Source organism: Pelodiscus sinensis, chromosome 4 (genome assembly GCF_052426305.1).
Source record: "Pelodiscus sinensis isolate ZL-2025 chromosome 4, ASM5242630v1, whole genome shotgun sequence".
Lineage (NCBI taxonomy): Eukaryota > Metazoa > Chordata > Testudines > Trionychidae > Pelodiscus > Pelodiscus sinensis.
The window spans coordinates 51,940,068-51,958,999 of record NC_143055.1 but is presented as its reverse complement, the minus strand read 5'-3'; the positions used below and the strand labels follow the sequence as shown (position 1 = coordinate 51,958,999).

Sequence of the window (18,932 nt, the reverse complement as noted above, 5' to 3'; positions counted from 1 at the left end):
TTAGGCAAATAAGTTTATGATATCCTAAGAAACACTCTCACACCATAGTGTCACATCACATTGCAGAGTCACAGATCTTGCTGTACACTGTGTAAAATAGCGCAGATTGCTTTCTGGTTTTAATTATTGTCAATCCCAGTTGAAAACAGTCAGTTGAAAAAGTGAACTGACTATAGGGAAGGAAGGGGGAAAAAATGTAGTGTGGCAGGTAGCTCACCTTCTGGAAGTGGGGGGGAGGGTGTCACACAATTATTGCCAAGTTCTGTAGTTCATCACATCCTGCCTATAGTATAACTAATAAATCAAAGAAAATAACTTTTTGAATCACTAATAATTGTTTACAATGCCAATTAGCAGCTGGTTCACCAAGCCATTTCAATTTTTGTCTTCAGGCTTCTGAAAATACACAATTTTTTGTTGTTGCGTACTGCTGTTGTCTTTTTTATAATTTTGTCTTCTGATATCACATAATTGATTAATGCACTTATATATGCAATGTTTCTTGTAGTAGTGGTTCTACACATGCAAAAATCCCTGAACAAAATGTATTTTTCCTACTCAGTACCACTAAGTATGTCAAAGTCCTAAAAGAGAATTTGTACTCTATTTTAAATGTGCCACTGATTTTAATGGGCACAGAATTAGAGGATGGATTCACAAAGGGACTTGGATGTTGCAATGCTGCGAATCATGATGCTTAACTTTTAGGCCTCTTCACAAATCAAAGGAACAACTGCCAAAGCAGAATTAGGTGCCTAGACTCTTTAATGGGAGACAGAGAAGCACCTACGAACATGATTCACAAAAGCCAACACAGCAGATAGGGAATCGGTTTAAGTACCCAACAGGAGATGCCAACAAGAGGGAGATGAGTTAAGCCCTGTCCACTATTTGGTGCCTAAATCTTCTTAGTAATCCACAAATGGGAGTGTGCTGCCGGCAATCACATGGCCTAAGGTGGCACCTCAGGTTTTTCTTGCAGCAATGAGTTAGATATCTGGCTTGCTTTCCAAAAGAGCAGCAGTAGCAGAAGGTAGTAGTTGTAGATAAATGTTTTAATCCAGCACTGTCAGAGCCAGCTCTGACTAAATAAGAAAATTAAGTCACAAAGGTTCTTATTTGTACTCATGGCTTTGATCATCATTCTCAAGTTTACAAATCTTCCTTCCTACGGAGGCATTTTCCACCCTTCATCCAATCAGCAATCTCAGCTGGTATTTCTGGCTTCTTTGAGGAGGGGTAATCACCTCTAATTCAACAAAAACAAAAAAACTGACCTTTTCAGCTGCCACCGTAGGGCTTTCCTTTCCTCCCTCCATCTCCCCCATTTATCTGTCACTGTGAATTCCACCAACATCCTCTTGTTCACTCAGGACATCAATTTGGGCATCAAGTTTAAACCACCATGTTTAAATCTTGCCACTTCTAACAGCACCTCTAAGATCAGGCTTTTCCTCACTGACTACAAAACCAACAGACATTTGTCCAAACCCTCATTGTTTCATTTCTTGACTACTGTAAATTCCTCTGTTCTTGCCTTCCACCATGGACCCTTAACCTCAATTGGTGCCTTTGGGTGTTTCCAAAATAGAAATATTTACTCCAAAACTGAAAACTAAAACTTCAAGAGCTGATGCAATTATCTGATGAGGCCCTATAGAATACAAAAGTGTTCATCCTATCATGTGCTGGGCTAAAATGTGTAAAGAGAGACTTGAGAGAATATAGAACAAAAGAGAGCTAGGGACGATGGGAGCTAAGCAGTGCACTTAGAACACTGGACAGGCGATAAATTCCTATAGGAGAACTTTCTTTGAATGGAAAATCTGAATTAAAGGGCTTTAAAAACTATCAATTTTTAAAATTCAGTGACTGAAATCCCCAAATGATCTGTAATGAACTTCACATAAAAACTATAGAACACGAAAATGAGTCAACAATTAAAAAAACAAATATCTGGAAAAAACCAACCACCACCAACCACAAAAATGTTAACCATAGCTAGGAAGCTCTCACTGCTGTGCAGAGTCACAAAGCACTGATCACCTTCAACATTCAATATTATCACAGCAAACCCTATTTTCCCCAAGCTCTACATTCCAGAACCATAATAGGAGCTTCTTGTACAAAACTTGTTAATATTTTTTGCAATACAAAGGCATGCTACTCAGTAAGCATAGCATTCTTTGTAACCCTATAACAAAGGCCATCTAATAACATAAGCAGCCTTGGAAAATTCTATTCATCTGCTTGCCTGGAAACATTAATTGTTGTCTATGACCATGCTAGTAAATGAAAATAAACCCCTATTTATCCATCAAAATATGGATGAACGGGTTTTGGCCATGAGCTGGTCAATTTTAATAATGATTTTGCAAGGCTCTCAAAATGCATTGCTCTTATAAAATATTTTATTATGTTTGATTACAGATTACTGGATGATTTTCTTTTTTCTGTTTTACATTACTACCAATCTGTCGGTGAGCTGTTCCCCTCCATGTTGCTAAAGCAGTATTTCAGACTAGTTAATTAGCAGCTGAGCAGTAAGTCTCACACTGTTGGAAAAATTGCCACAGTAGAGCAAGCTAACATAGGGAGAGAAAAACCAAATAATTAAATAAAAATGAAAAAAGGCAAATCTTAAATATGGATGGTCTTCAACTTAGCCTTCATATACATTTATTTTTTATTAAAGTATACCAGATCCAGGGCACTGTAATAGAACTAATCACTTAGCTCTTGTCCGTATGAAAAGTTGCATAGGTTTAACTTAAGTCAATTTTTAAAGCAAGGTGCCTAAATCAGAAAAATAGGTATGTGGATATTTGTCTATTAAGAGTGGTTGCATTTAAGTCAGTTAGGAACTGAACTAAACTGTAATGATAAACCTTAGCTAATACTATCATTTTGAATTTCATAACATGGCACAAACCTCTTCTCCAGTACAAGTGTCAGTATTCCCCATCTGCTCTCCTATTTTCCACAAGTCATTAATTGATTTCAATGGGAGACCTGCACACAAAGGGATAGCTCCCCACTCTGCTGCCCACCTGCCACCCCAGGGTCTCTCAGGGTTCCTGGTGGGGATGCTTGGCTGCTGCCAGCCCCGCTGCTGCAGGATGTTCCCCAGGGTTCCCGGTTGGGGCCACCCAGTGCCACTGCCCTGCTGATGCCAGGGGTTCCCCAGCTGGGGCGCCCACCCATCCTGCTGCTGAGAGATAACAATGTATCAGGAAGTCAGAACCGCAGCAGCTGTGCCCAGACTTGCAAATGACACCATTGCATGGATCACCTAGCTGGTGCCAGGCCAGCATTATTCCCATCCACAAAGATGAGTAATATTGGGCACTTTACATAGACAATCTCTGGTGACCTTTGTCCTAGAATCGCAGACCTAATCTTTTGTTGTTGTTGGGGGGGTAAGGGGGGGGGGAAAGGAGGAAGAACAAGAGATCATAGTGAGGGAAAAGGGAAAGAATGGATTGTCATGCACACTTTAGATGATTATATATTCTGACAAAAGAGAGGTCTTTCATTTAGGCAACTTACAATAAAGGTCAAGCTACTGATGATGAATGCCTGGCACCACTGAAGTCTATGGGAGTTTTTACTTCAATGGGGCCAGAATTTCACCCTAGCTGAGGAGCAGAGGATCAAAATCTTTAAGACCCATAACCTTGTTTCTTCTCACTCACCACAGTAAGAACCTTCCTTACATCTTCAGCATAGAAAAGCACTGAAACTGCACACTGTCATCACACTGTCTATAATTAATAGTATTTGTTGCCTGGGAAAACTCTTATATTTTGTTTCTTATTTTACATAGTGACAGCAAGTGACATGACATTAGTCCTAAATTAAACTGTTCATAGTTCAAAGACAGCTAAATATCGGCAAAATAGGCATAATGCAAACAAACCATCTGTTACCACTGTAAGACAAAGAGAGAAGGAAAATCGGAGCATTAAACGTACTGAAACTTTATGTTTGAATGGAATTTGTATGTATTTATCAGAAGAGTTTTTCCATCTATACACAAAATATAAGAAGCTTTTAGAAACAGACACTAAAAGAAGATGCTTTTTATGTGACATGAAGGAATAATTATCCTGAATGACCCTCATATTATTCAAAGAAAACAATGCTCAAGTGTGCCTTTACCAGATAGTTCATTGCACATTATCTCACAAATCTGATACTAGTGAAAGCATGCCTTCACCTGAAACATCACCACACTGAATGAAAAATGACCTTGATGTCCTTCAGGTAAAAAAAGAAAGAGAACAAAAGATGCATTGCAATTGATTGTATGCAATTATGCATCTGAAATCTGTCACAGTACATAGCGTAATAAATAGAAAGAGTTAATATGTCTCTCACAGACATTAGAATGTATTTCTATAAGTTCTATTATCTATAGTGAAACACTTTCATCAAATTGTTATTTGATATATTGTAGAAAAGTTAATTATCATCAATACATTATAAAACACTTGAAGCAATAGGCAGTTTCTTGATTACCACCAGACAGGTGATCAATTAAAGCAGCGAGATTTGCCTTAGGCCCTAAAAATGCATCTGAAAACTAGTTTTCAAAGTAGTTTCATAGAAAATATTTTGTTACTTTAGAAGAAAATTAAATCCTCTAACAGTGTGAATATTTCATTCTGTGAAATAGTTTTCAATTTGTTTTTTCCTTCATTCTATAAACTGCTAAAAGCATACACTGAAAAGATTTAACCTATTTTGTACAAATAAAAAGAAAATGGATTTGAATCTTATTTACACAGGTGCCCATTTTCATAGCTCTGGCAGTCTGTAAATTACATTTGCCAGTGCACTGTAAGGGACTACATGTAAAATGAGAAACATGACTAATATGTTTCCCCTAGAAACTACTTTAGTATCACCCCATGACAAAACATCTAGGTACATACACAAAAATAATACTAAATGTTGGATTAAGAGGTGTTGGATTAAAGGGTAGGGAACATTTTTCACTGACCAGTGATGCAGGTAGAATACATTTCTTACCAATAAGGGAAGGAAAGACGGAGTGACCTTCCCATCTGATGCACCATGTGACTCTGCCCCGTCCCCAGCCGGAGGCCTCCATGCTCTTGCCCACCCCACCCCACCCCATGTTACCTGGGAGATGGGGTTGGGGGCCGGTACAACAGCAGAAGGAGCTGCTGGCAGTTCTACTGCTTTGCCCCTGCCAGCAGGGAAAGCAGAAGCCCCAGCCACACATCATGCCCTTACACAGAACTATATCTCCTTAGTCTCTGTACATCAGCAACCTTGACGTGGGACAGGGTGGAGGGAGAGTGGGCCTGGGGGTAGAACGCAAACAGCTCCTCTAGCTGCCGTACCGCTCTCAACTCCTCCCCAGGTCTAGCCCAGTTCTCCCGTGGGGTTTTGTACAGAGCCAGAGGAGAGCCATACTGGCTAGAAACATCCTGCTAATACAGTGTACCAGACCATACAGGCTCATCTGTGCTACTGCCCTGGATCCACCGGGAAAAAAAAGTCAGAGGCCACACACAACCTCATGGGTGGGCAGGAAGACAAGGAGGCTCAGTTTCCCCTAGGCTCTGGAGTGGGCCAGAAGTGAGGGGTTCAGTGTGGCACAGGACTCCTGTTCCTCAACCCCCTCCTTGAGCCTGGAGAAGATGAGGGCTCTGACAGGGAGTGGAGACTTTGGGGTAGGGCTTGAGATGAGGGGTTCAGATACAGGAGGGGACTTAGGGCTGGGACAGGCGATTGAGATGTGGGAAGCAGTGTGAGCTCTGGCTGAGGGTATGAGCTCTGGGATGAGATAGGATGGGGGATAGGGTGCAGTAGGAGGTTTGGAGTGCAGGATCTGGAAGGGAGTTAGAGTGCAGGAGAGGGTTCTGAACTGGGGCAGGGAGGCGAGGTGCATGGAGCGGTTCAGGACACAGGCTCTGGCTGGGTGGTGCTTAGGGATGTAATAGTACAGTTGATTAACCGATTAATCCATAAGCAAAAGCTTATAGATTAATGCTATAGACTACACGCATTCCCTTCTACCCACCTTAGCAGTACATTTTTTAACAGGCTGGCCAGCAGCCCAGCTCAGTCCCGGCTTGCACTGAGTCCTGGACCTACCCCCTCTGCATTTAAAGTGCATTAGGAGCCAGGCAAACAGGCAGCCCAGCTCAATTCCGGCTCATGCCAGGTCCAGGAGCTCAGACCCCTCCCCGCAAATAGGGGCTGCCCGGGGACTATAGACTAGTCAACTAACCAATAAGAATTCATGAAGTTAAATATTGGTTAATTGAATATTCAATTAACATCCCTAGTGGTGCTTGCTTCAAGCAGCTTCTGGCCAGTGGCACAACAGGGTTGAAGCATGCTCCCTTCCTGCCTGCCTATGCTCTGCCCTACTCCCAGAAGCAGCCACTATGTCCAGCCCTAGGCAGAGAATATACCTCGACACCCATAGCTCCCACTGACATGTGTCCTGGCCAATGAGAATGAAGGAGCCAACGCTGGGGGCAGAGGGAGCACATGGATATTCTCGGATTGTGCTCCACCAGAGGGGAAGAGGTGCTGCAACTTCCTCTCCAGAGAACTGGGGCTTCTGGCCTGTGGCACAAAGATTTGCTGCAAAATGGATGAAGTAAAACAGCTGGCAGGTGCCCCACCCCTGGATTAACCTGCCCATTAAATGGATGTGGGAGCATTTGGTGATCATTAGTTCTCAAGGGAAAGACAAAGTTTTAGCTCAGGGGTGGCCAACCCATTACGTGAAGAGAGCTGAAACAGCAGCGGAAAGAATGCAGAGCCGCACCAGAATTGTTGAGGGGAAAAAAGGACACTGCCCCTTTAAAAATCACAGGTTAGGCTTTTTGGCCACATCCGGCTCCCACCAGCCAACACTATTTTGCCGCACTGGACAGCTCCCCTGTACCCAGTGAGCACAGGGGGCCAGAGATGTTTGTAGGGGCACATGGGGCAGCTTCGTGAGCCACAGGGGAGGCTTTGAGCGCTGCACTTTCAGGGGTGAAGAGCCACATGTGGCTCACGAGCAACAGGCTGGCCACCCCTGCTTTAGCCAGTCAAAATGTGGGACTTAGAAAAGTTTCTAAGTTTGCTTCCCTTTTTGGAAACTTATTACACTTGACAAATTGCATATGAATAAAACATTTAAATCAGTACTACAGGCTGATCCTCTGTGGACGGATAAGGATTTTTAAGTTACAAATTGGTAAGCAAGTACAGGATGTCATAGTTCTGTTATGCCACCCCTCCAGGATTGTCCTGGCGTCTCCAGAAATTAAAGATTATAATTAAAGACTATCACATGAAGAAATCTCCAAGAATTCATCCAACCAAAGCTGGCAACCCTGCTGTTATCCCACTGAAAAAGCAAAATTAGTGTAGTAAGTGATGGACAATTTTTAAATCATATTTACTTGTAGTTTTGTAGATATGTAGTGCTGCTGAAGGAGACCGGATTGTATATGAGTAAGGACATATGGCCAGGCCTTAGCAAAATTTCAGGCAGTTCCTAATTAGAGATACATCCTTTAGCACAAGTCACAAGCACAGATGCAGCAAAACAAACACAGTGGGATACAGAATGCGAGGCTAAGGTGAAAGGAACATACGAAAAGTGACAAGAAGTCTAGTAGGAAAAAAAGAAGTGAAGTGCTTCCCTTTTTTCTTTAATTAAAAAACATTATTTTACAGCAATGAAAAAGAGCACACAAAGCTATTTAATCAATACATCCATATGTACCTGCAACTGCTCTTCAAGAGAGACACATAGCCTTCAAATTTCCCCTTCACTTCCAACCATTTTCAAGCTCTACTACACTCGTTAACTGGCCAACTGTAGTTAATTTGATGTAATGTAGGTATTTTTTTTGTTTTGTTTATAAGATAGTAGAGAACTACTTGTGTACACAGAGTACAAATCTAATCATAACTAGACATTTACAATCCTGCCATCCTTCCCTTAGAAGAAATCCAAATTGACTTGCAATAGACAGTCTGCTATAGTAATATTCTATATTGAGAACCTACCTGGCTATCCTCAGAAAAATTCACATTGAGATTATAGGACTCACTCCTACAATCACTTACTTTAATAGGATGCCTATTGCAGATGAATAGCTTGTTCTACTTAAGACTATGAAACTCCAGATTATCCAGTTCATGCTGAGATAATATCACAAGCCACCGAGCTAATGATGGTTGGAAACAACCTGCCTGGCACCCTTGGTCCAAGGGCTACCCGAGAGCCATTTTGTTTCTAAGTGCAAGCTATCGAAGTAGACTTGAGGCTGCTCTAAATTGTGCCTGGCAGCACCAACTCCCCAAAAGAGCTGTTCTGGCAACCAGAGTCCCCCAGAGTACAGCAGTGCTCCATTCGTGCCCAGATAAACCCCTTATATCAGAAGAATTATCTGGAAGGTAATTAAGGCAGCGGCAGCAACATCTGGTCCAATGTGTTAAAACTGAGGTTTATGCACTAAGCTCATTTTATTACGTTTCCAGTCAAGGGACAAAATGAGGGAGAAGAGAGAGCACCCCTTATTTCCTCCCAAATATCAGGCAATTATTTAGTTCAAACACAGGGAAGACTGTGAGCAGGGGCAGATGACTGTTTTCCGGGGCCCCGGGCAGCATAATTCTGCGGGGCCCCCCCTTTGCCACGGCGCATGCACAGCGACGCCATGCGCATGCACAGCAACGCCACGGCGCATGTGCGGGGCTTTCTGAAGCGCAGGGCCCGGGGCGGCGCCCTATATCCGCCCGACTGTGAGAACTGAGGTGAAATAAAAGGTGACTCTCGATCTAACCCCTATATAATTCTTAACTGGGGATTTAGAACTTGAGGTGGAATCCTAAATACTCTCCCTTTACGCAAGGATGAGTAGGAAGAAAGGGGTAACAATCTGCATGAGATTTAAGCCATCCACTACTCTAAACCCAAAACTGATGCCATTAACCTCATGTGTCCAATGCTTGAATTTAACCTAGCAGTATGCCCCACTACTCACAGGCTGTGACAATTTAATTCCACAATTGTTACCCTACTGCTAACTAACAAGCCAAGCATCTGTGAGGAACTTAAAAACCTAGACTTGAGTGACTGACCAACACCCCCAAAAAGGCAATCTGGCAAGGCTGACAGCACACCTGGTATTCGTCTACACCAGGCCTGGGCAAAATATGGCCCGTGGGCCACATGTGGCTCACCAAGCCACCGGATGCAGCCCATGGAGGCAGTAGGGAACCCCAGGCAGGCTCTCCTGCTTGCCCCACAGGCCGCTCAGAAACATGGCCGCGAGGTGCTCTCTCTTTGGGAATGGCTACACTGTACTTTATTTTTTGGAAGAGGCTTGCAAATTGCACTCATATTTGCATTGCGCTCATATTTGCATACCTTCTTCCATTTCACTCCCACTCCTCCTCTCCTTCCCCCCCCCCCCCCCGAAGAGGCTTTTCCGCCATTTGGCCCTGTCTACACGGGGCCAAATGTCAGGGGGAAAATCCTCTTTTGAAAGCCCCTGTAAACCTCATTTTATGAGGAAGAAGGGGGCTTTCAAAAGGGGGGAGGGTTCCAAAATTTGGCCCTGTGTAGATGGGGTCAAATGGCAGAAAAGCTTCTTCCGGGGAAAAAAATGGAAGAAGGTATGCAAATGCGATCACTATTTGCATACCTCTTCTGAAAAATAAAACACAGTGTAGCCATACCCTTTGAATCTGGAGAGAAGGGGGGGAAGATTCAGACACTGCTCCCACCCTGAGCATAATCTCATTGGCCGGTCTCTGGACAGACACTGGCCAATGGGAGCTGCCTGTTTGACTAACAGGCAGCCACAAAGCACAACCCTCCTGCTAACTCACTCAAGCACATGGCCCAGCAGGAAGAAACATTTTAAGCTCTGGAAGCCTGTAGCTCTGCAGGCAGGCAATAAGGCAGGAAGGCTGGTAAATCTCCTGGTGAGAACCTGCCTCTGGTACCTTTACCCCTCCCTTCCCCAACTCCTGCCCCACTACTCCAGATGCACCCTTACCTCCTCCCAGATCTGGCATCCCAATCTCCTGCCTGAGATCACAATTCCCTTCTACACTAAGTCACATCCCAAAACCCTGCACCCCAGTTCTCTGCCCTAGGTAACAACTGCCTCCTTTGCCCAAACTCCCTCCCAGACTCCATTCTCATTCCTGCACCCCAATCTCCCTTCTGCACCCAATCTCCATCCCAGACCCCGCACCTTCTTTAATACCATGGAAGAGTATGACCCTCGATCACTTTCCAAAATCTTGGGAGTGGCCCCTCATCAAAAATTATTGCCCACCCTTTGTCTACACTGTGATTAAAGACTCATGATTGACCCAGGTTAGCTGACTCAACCTTGTAAGATCACAAAGTTACAGTGTAGCTATTTGGACCGAGGCTAAAGTCTAAGCTCTTGAATCCCAGAAGTGGAGAGGGTCCCAGAGCCTGGGCCAGCCCAAACACAAACATCTACACTGAAGTTTTATAGTCCCTCAGCCTGAGCCCCACAAGCCTGTGTCAGCTGACATGGGCCAGCCACAGGTGTTTTATTGCAGTGTAGACATATGCCTGGAAATCACTCTAGTCAACCACAGAGACAAAAAGTGGTGGAAACACTTCATGGAACCTAATTGGTGGCCCACGCACTCCTTCTGAGGCATACAAAGTGTAAGGAGGTATCAGTTGACTCCCTTGGCCTCCCCCAAATAGGCCAGTCACAGCCCAGAGGTGATGCCTAGCCCATCATTAGCCCTGTACAAGCTGTCCACATACACCTGGGAAAGCATAGCACAAGCAGACACTGAAAAATGACACCAAGGGTGTCAATTCCCCGGCAGTCCAATCACCTCCCTCCCTGCTGGTTTGGGAGGGGAGGCATTATACAGAAACTAATGTTTTACAGGGAATTTCAGCAGAATTCTCACCTAGAGGCAAATAAAACACACACAATAAGTTATAGGAAGAGGTGATTACAGCATAAAGAGCTCCTGAGACATTTGGATTTCTTTCTTTAGGAGATGATTAAAGAGTCAGGTACAGAAGCAGGAAGGTGGCATCAAAATAAATGTGAAATGGGCAGGCATACTGGGCCAGTTGGTCTTTTTCCTTTCTCAAGATTTCTTACATTCTGAATTTTATTAGCATTCAGCAAGGATTGCTCAGCATGAGTAACCCTTTACTTGTAAATGCTTCAATAAAGCGTGCAGTGTGGATGTTCTGCTTTTCTGAAATGGAAAACTGCAAACACCACATTTGTTGTTAAAAACAAATTCCATTGAAAAGGGGGCCAGTTTAGGAGCAAGCTAAACTGTAGAAGGGAGCAGAGAAAAGCTGTGCCAACCAGCCTATATTAACATAATGGTGTAAATTCTCATTCTAACTCATCAGAAGTCAAGAATTAGGGATGAATTTAATTTATACACAGATAGCTCAGTGTGGCATCTATACATCTACTGCTTTAAACACAATAATTGATTAGTAATATTATAATGCTCTAAAAATCTATGAAACATCACAACATTAAGAAAGTGGTAAATTAAAACACATCATTTGAATTTATGGGAGTAGCTTTTTGATGGTTGACTTTTGACCTTCTAAAGCTGGAAACATCTCACTTTTACGGATTCCAAACTTACTGACTGCACCAAGTTATAGGATGCTGACATATGCTGCGATCATTCTGTATTAGTTATCTAAACCACTCACTGACAGGTTTTGGATCATCCATCAGTCTTGCAATCTTGAAATATTAAAAATAACTGTATTGGGCAAAATAATTAATTGCTCAAAATTAATTAGCTGAGACCTACATGATTTTTAGGGTTGACAACAGCTGTGATAGGAGACATTCTATTCATTGTGCATATTAATCACAAATGAATGAGTCCAAAGCAGCACCTATAGAAGTCAAGCAGATAACCACTGGGATGAACAAACATGATTAGTGATCTTTTAAAAACAGTTCTTGAATCATGTGTGCTCTCTCATGTTACCAGGAAGAAGAATGATTTATCAATATTTTTCAACCCCCTGGTGAGAAACTCAGTCTCAAATTTCAATGCAAACAACACTCGAGGACTTCCCAATTCCAATAAAGAGGTAAAGCACATGTCTTCATTATAACAATAGTGTGAAAATATTATTTTAGTCTATTGTTGGAGTTGAGGAAGCAACAGCTAGGGAGAATTGCCAACAGAAAGTATGCAAGATTAGTACCTCAAAAAAGTGCTGTGATTTGAAGCAATTAACATTGTTACACACCTCACGCCTGATCCAAGCCTACAAATAAATGAATATGTATGCCATCTAGCAATACATACCTTCTTCTCCGCTACCTACAAATATTCTCCTTACCATTACTATAACTATCAATCATACACCACAGACCATATACTGCAATTTTAAGTCTGCCTCAACTTTCACCTCAAGCTCTCTTCTCCCAACAGTATTAGTTGAGGACGTTTGAAGAAGTAGTGTGTTAGGTTGCAATGCACAGAATCTTAATACTCATACTTCCTAACTTCTGAGCGCTTCAGAGGAGTTGCCGAGTTAGTCTGTACCTGGAAAAATGTAAACAAATAATCTTGCAGTTCCTTAAAGACTAACAAAACATATAGATGGTATCACAAGGTTTCGTGGGCACAACCCACTTCTTCAGATGAACTTTTGAGTGTTTGGGTGTGTCTAGATACATCCCTTTTTTCTGTAAAGGGATGTAAATTAGGTATGTCGATATTTCAAATGAAGACGGAATTTAAATATCCCGCACTTCATTTGCATAATCACATAACGCTTTTTTGAAAGAGTGACATTTCGAAATTGAAACTGCAGTCTAGATGTGGTTCTTTCGAAAATAGAAGCCTTTTTCGAAAGATCCTGTCAAACTCAAAAAATGAGCATGTGCATGCTCTAAGTGAGCACAAATTCCTGACCACCTAATCTCAACTTTTTCTGTCTCCTACCATCTAACCTGTACCTTTCTTAAGTGTTCTCTCCCTCAGTGATTATTTGTCCAATTCTATGATTTATTCAGTCCTAGTCTCCTCCTCTAGGCTTCGCTGTCCAAATCCTAGTTTCCCTGCTGAATTCTAGCCTCTCAGAATCCGCACCTGGAACCAGGTTCCATTTCCCCTGCTCCTTGTTCAATGTCTCTTTCCTCGCTGCCTAATGGCTCCCATCTCCTGTCATAGCCTTGGCTTGTTTGTTAAGTTAGTTCGAGTCTCACCACACATCCTAGGTCCTCATTTGATCTGTTTCTCCCCATGCGGCCAATTGGGTTCCCACCTCCCATCACCTTCCTCCAATTTCCCTCACTGACTACCAGCTAGCTTTTCACACCAGTTACAACTTGCACTGTCTTTGTCCAACTAGTCCCAATCCACCTTCTCCTACATCTTCTAGTCTCCTTGCCCAGTTAATCCCAGTCTCCAAATCACTGCGGCAAACTATTACTCTCTTTCCCCCTAGCCCAGCTTTTGTCCACTCTACATTCAAATCAAATTAATTTCTTCTCCATTATGTTAAGAGGGAGTCTGAGAGCACAGAATAGAGAGGCTCCCTGCCCTCAGTTCCAGTGCCACGTCCTAATCTGGTCCAGAATAGCTGGGAATAGCCATTACAGGGAAAGTATTGCTGATCCCCCATAGTCCCAAGCTGGCACACATCTACTTGGCTCCGGTGGATGACACAGACAGTTCTGTCACATACAGCGGTTGTGGGGGTTTGGAACATAAGAATGGCCATACTGGGTCAGACCAAAAGTTCATCCAGCCCAGTATCCTGATTTTTTTCAAAACTTTCAGCCTAAGGCAGACACCCAGAATAGAGAATATGAACCTCAAAACAGTTAAAGTTTGGAAATATAAGTAACTGACTTATTACAGAAAGTGTCAGGCAACTTTAAAAGTGATGTTACCAATCCCTCCTATATCATACAAACTACAGCCAGATTTAAACATGCATTTCTGTGTACTGTATATTTATATATGTTTCTATCCACTGTAAGCCAGGATCTCTCTCTCTCTCTTTACTAATTTGGGTCAAATTGTTCCATGCCTCAACTGACTTGTACTTTTCTTTTTTTGTATTAAAAAGAGTTTCCAGTGTGGCTTTGCAGAAAGAACTGCATGCTGATTTATTTTAAAGAAAAGTTCGTTGAAGAACAAGATAAAAAGTCAGTGTCAAGTGTAGCTCAGAAGATACGGTTTTGATTCCATGTCTCCTAAATTTTAAAGTTTTGACTACTATAATCTCTCGCATACAACCTCCTGCTACAGAAGGTTCATTGTAAAACCCTATATTGAGCTGTTATATCTGCTGCTTGAGTCTGACTGCTGACATTCAAAAATATGCTGAGTAATGAGACACATTCGAACAGATCAGCATAAAATTTCTGCAGAACTCATGTCTTTTTACACATGCAAACACCACATTTATTGGTATAGACTGTTTTCACTCACGTGTTCTAACTACATTAAATTTATATGAATTAGTCATTTCTATTAAAATTATACATGCATTTCAAAACTTGTATGGGAAAGGTTATTTAATTGATTACTACCTAAAACTGCAATAATACAGTTGATAAATCATTATAGCCATATTTTAGAAGCAAACTTCGCTGTCTCATTCAGTACTGTGAACAAGTAAAAACTACAAATATTTCTCAACTTCTGTCTATAATTTCCTGTAACTATGTGCATATAGGAAAGGAAAATGTGACTAAATGTAAGTGGTATATTGCGTATGCAATATTAATAGCTGAATAATTTTTGCACATTGTCAAGCAAATTTAATGTCACTTATCCATGGTGATATGCAATAGCAATGTTATATCTTTGCACCAGTCTTAATTAACAAACCACTAATGTGATATGATGTAGGTTTTTAAAATCAGTTTTTAAATTAATGCCAGTCTGCTCTATGTAAATGTTATTTCTTTATCGTACATCATCAATATAAATCTAGATGCTGAGGTCAGCTTTGGATCAGACATAGCTTGGGTTTTTTTAAACAAAAGGAACATTTAATATGTAATAGAAATTTTACTGAGACTCTCTTTCAGAAAGGGATGTACCAGGCTATGTTTGAAATTGATATTACAATACATTGTTTCTTAAAAAGGTGAATTTCACCCTAGGTGCTGGAAGCCATTGAGCCAAACTGTAAACAATGTCTATAATGGAAATCACTTAACATCAGGAGATGCTGCAGTACCACAGCATCCATAGTTCCAGCACCTATGAATTTCACAGAATTCCTGTGGGGGGAAAATGGATTTTTCAGCAATCACCAATGTAATCAAAAATAGAGATAACAATGCATTTGAGCAGTCCAGTACAAACAGTAGCAATGATTGCTACTATTATTCTAGACAAAGGAGACAAATTCTGCTCTGAAATACATCCTGTGTAACTCCACTGAATCCAGTTCAATTGTATGGGATGCAAGCTATTGCAAAATTTGTCCCAGATTCTCAACATTTCTATCAATCATACTCATCATGGTAGTATCTATGCATCCATGTTGTTCTGAGTGCTTTGGTCTCCAAAGATTCACAATGCACTCTTCTTGGCATTCCACTGCTAGTGAGCTCTTTGAAACTATTATTCAGCACCATATGTATAATTTTTGCCTTTGAAAAAAACCTAAGAAACCTAGATTGATATTATGTGTGTCTGTGGGAGAGGGGCATCAAAACCCCTTGAACACATAAATAAGCTATTCAAATATACATAATTCAAAAGGTGAAAAAGCATGTTTCTTGAACTAGTTCATGAGAAAATGTAAAGATGATGATGCCATTATTTAAATATATGTTGTCTCTATAAAAATACTGTTTATAGTTTTTTACACTTCATTTAAATCAGAATGCATGTCCTCTTTGGTTTTCATTGTCCCATTTTTGTTCTTTATACTATTCCATTCAACTACGATACTTGTAAAACATTTTTTGTATTGATACACACATATTGAGTGATCTGAAACACAACTGATATAGAAAATAGAAGCTCTAAATGATGACCATTCTTATTTGCAGGAATCAATTTTGAATGAATTTGAAGTGTCACTTTTGACAAATATCCACAATTCATATGTAGAACAAAAATAATTTGAATAAAAACAATTGTCCCCTTTAAAAAACAAACCAGTGTATTATGCATAGCAATGCTAATATTTTAATTATCATTACTTATAACTCTTGTTATTTGTACAGGGATGACTTAGATTGAGTTGTAAATGATGCAAACTTACACTTATTTTTACTAAAAAGTTATTTAATAACTCACCATTACAATTATCTAACAACCTGCATAACTTCGTAAAAATAGTAGAGTAAAATACTTAAGGAAAACATTAGAAAAATTACAGAATTGATTCCTTAACATGAAACCATTGTAGAAGTATTAATAATTCATAGAAATAGTGAGCACTATTCCATTACCACTTGCAGCCAGTGCTATTTTTAAAATTATACAGCATACAAAGTACACCAATATGCTCAAAACTGAAAAATTATAGTAGCAATCTCTTTGGTAAGTACTCATTTTTAGAGTCTTTAGAGATATATTTAAAATCTCAAAATACAGAAGTATAGCTTGCATAGAGTTTCCTCACACTTCACCAATATGGGCCTATGTTTTAAACTCATTGTTATAATGAAATACTAGACCAAGAAAGAGCCTTTGATTAAATAAGTTTAACAATGAAAGAGTTGGAGTTAACAAATACGTTGCTTAAATTCCACAACTGGATTAAAAATCTCTAAAGTGAGTAATACATATAACTAATACCTACTGGATATATAAGATACTTAATTGTCTTCATTAAATAAGCTTGCTTTAAACTAGGGAACAGAAATAATATTGAAGTTTATATAGTAATATTCAGAAATAGTTAAATAATTTGATACCCTACACAAAGTATACGTAGCATTACTTGGCAGTGATAATTTTAAATACTGACATTAAGTGAAGTTCATCTACCATCACTAGTATTTTGAGTCTAATTAAATAAATGGCACTAGGTCTCTACAATGCACACAATACCAAAGACAACTTCTCTCCATTTTTATAAATACGCTGTTTACATTACATACATTGAGCCAACTGACAACTTAATAGAAAATTAGCCACAGAACATGTATTATACACCTTTACTGGTACATAGCACATACTCTTTTCTGTGCCAACTCCCCCTGGCACACCCCACTACTAGTAGATCAGTTTCAGTGCCATTATCGTGAAGTACATTAAATTTTCAGGATGCGCGGAGCGGTTTCTAGGTTTTCTTTAACCCCTTGAACTGTTTTTTTAAATTAGGCATGTTGCATTTAAAAAGCCAGATCACAAACATTAATACAAATATTCTGCTAACTTCTACATCATTTGTATTCTTCCAATGTGAAGCTTAATATTAGCAAAATTGGTCAAAATCAAATGACAACATTCACCAAGATCTGTTATCCATTCAAATTCTTACCTTGCAATGTTAATTCATTCGCCCCATCCCCTTACCACTACAGAATGATAAATGATTAAGCAGAAGAAATTATAGGAAACAGATAACCAAATTTTACATCCAAGACACAACCTCTAGCTTACCTATTGCAGTTTTTAGGAGAAAAGTAAAAACCAAACAATGTGTTATATTTTTTAAACCATGAAAATCAAAATTTCATCCCTCGTTACAAAATGATGGCAGAAGTACATGATAAATGGCTTAGAGGAGGTTAAACAAAGCAATGTATCTCTTGAGGGTGTCAGTGTGGAACAAAAGTCATGATTCTGAGATCTCCTGCTTTTGAGCAAAGGAAATTGAATACAGGACTCTTTAGGGACATACTAACAAAGGGGAAAAAATGTAAGAGCCAATCCAACTATTAAATTCTCAGACAACGAGAAAGTAGCACGTTCAGTGACCACTCAAAAACATTCCGAATATTTTTATTTAACAAAGACAGTTTTACCAGAGGAGATACTCGTTACATGCTCTTTTTCTGATCTATTCATTGTGAACCCAACTGCTACTAGCATACATAATCTTCACAATTGCTTTCATTCATATTAACAGGGAAATATCACAGGTAGCCACACTGAGGCTAATCCCAGGCTCACACCAAGCAATCGCACACATGTAGTTTAACAATCTTTCCTTTAAAGACTAGCCATGTCTAACAATGGAAAATAGCCCTGACAAGCAGTGATCGCTGAACAGAGGCAAAGAAATGCTAATGGGTAAGAGACAAGGTCAGGATGCGAGAAAGCACAGTACAGTAGGTTTTCCCCACCCGCAAAGCTCACGGCTGCCATTTACACGGATACAGCCTTTGTTAGGGAAACAGGAACGTCCTACCTTTTTTCACTCCTTCTTTTTGCGAGCCGCGATTTAACGTGGGGTGGTGTCCTTTTGCGATGGATGCAGCAGCTGCCGCCCAGCCTGTCTCTTAAGCAGCCTCCATTGCTCCCCCCGCGGCTGCCACACTATGGCAATGCAAGCTCAGTCACTCCAGTGATCACATGCTCGCTGCAACCCACCAGACCCAAGTTGGGCAATAACAGAGGCACGTTCCGCTGCCTCGCCAAAGGGAGAGTTTGGGTACAAGTTGGATCCTGCCGAATTCTGCTGCCTAAATAGAGAACTGCTCCCACTGGGGGAAAAGGTTAAAGCTGGATTCGACCCGGATCCCCCGGTTATATTTGTAAGTCCCCACATTCCATTGCCCCTGAAACAAAAGCATCTAGCTGTTCTTACTGCACAAACTAACCAGCCCGGAACACCAATCTGTTCTGCTGTACTAGCACAACAAAAACCTGGTTCTGACCTCTGGATCCTATTGGATCCTGCCGAATTTGGGTTCCCATTCTCCAAATCCCATGGCTTAAATAGACACATT

General features: G+C 40.8%; 1 protein-coding gene across 3 annotated transcripts in view; it reads right to left on the bottom strand.

Annotated features, from left to right (window-relative positions):
• The window catches only part of CRACD (capping protein inhibiting regulator of actin dynamics), a 191,594-nt gene extending 172,927 nt beyond the window's left edge, over positions 1-18,667 (bottom strand). The window contains exon 1 of one of the 3 annotated variants that reach the window (XM_014568709.4): positions 18,392-18,667. The gene's annotated coding sequence lies outside the window, so the exon portion shown is untranslated. The remainder of the gene's footprint in view (positions 1-18,391) is intronic. The other 2 variants (XM_014568711.4, XM_075930382.2) reach the window with 2 other exon arrangements.
• Positions 18,668-18,932: the final 265 nt, after the last annotated feature.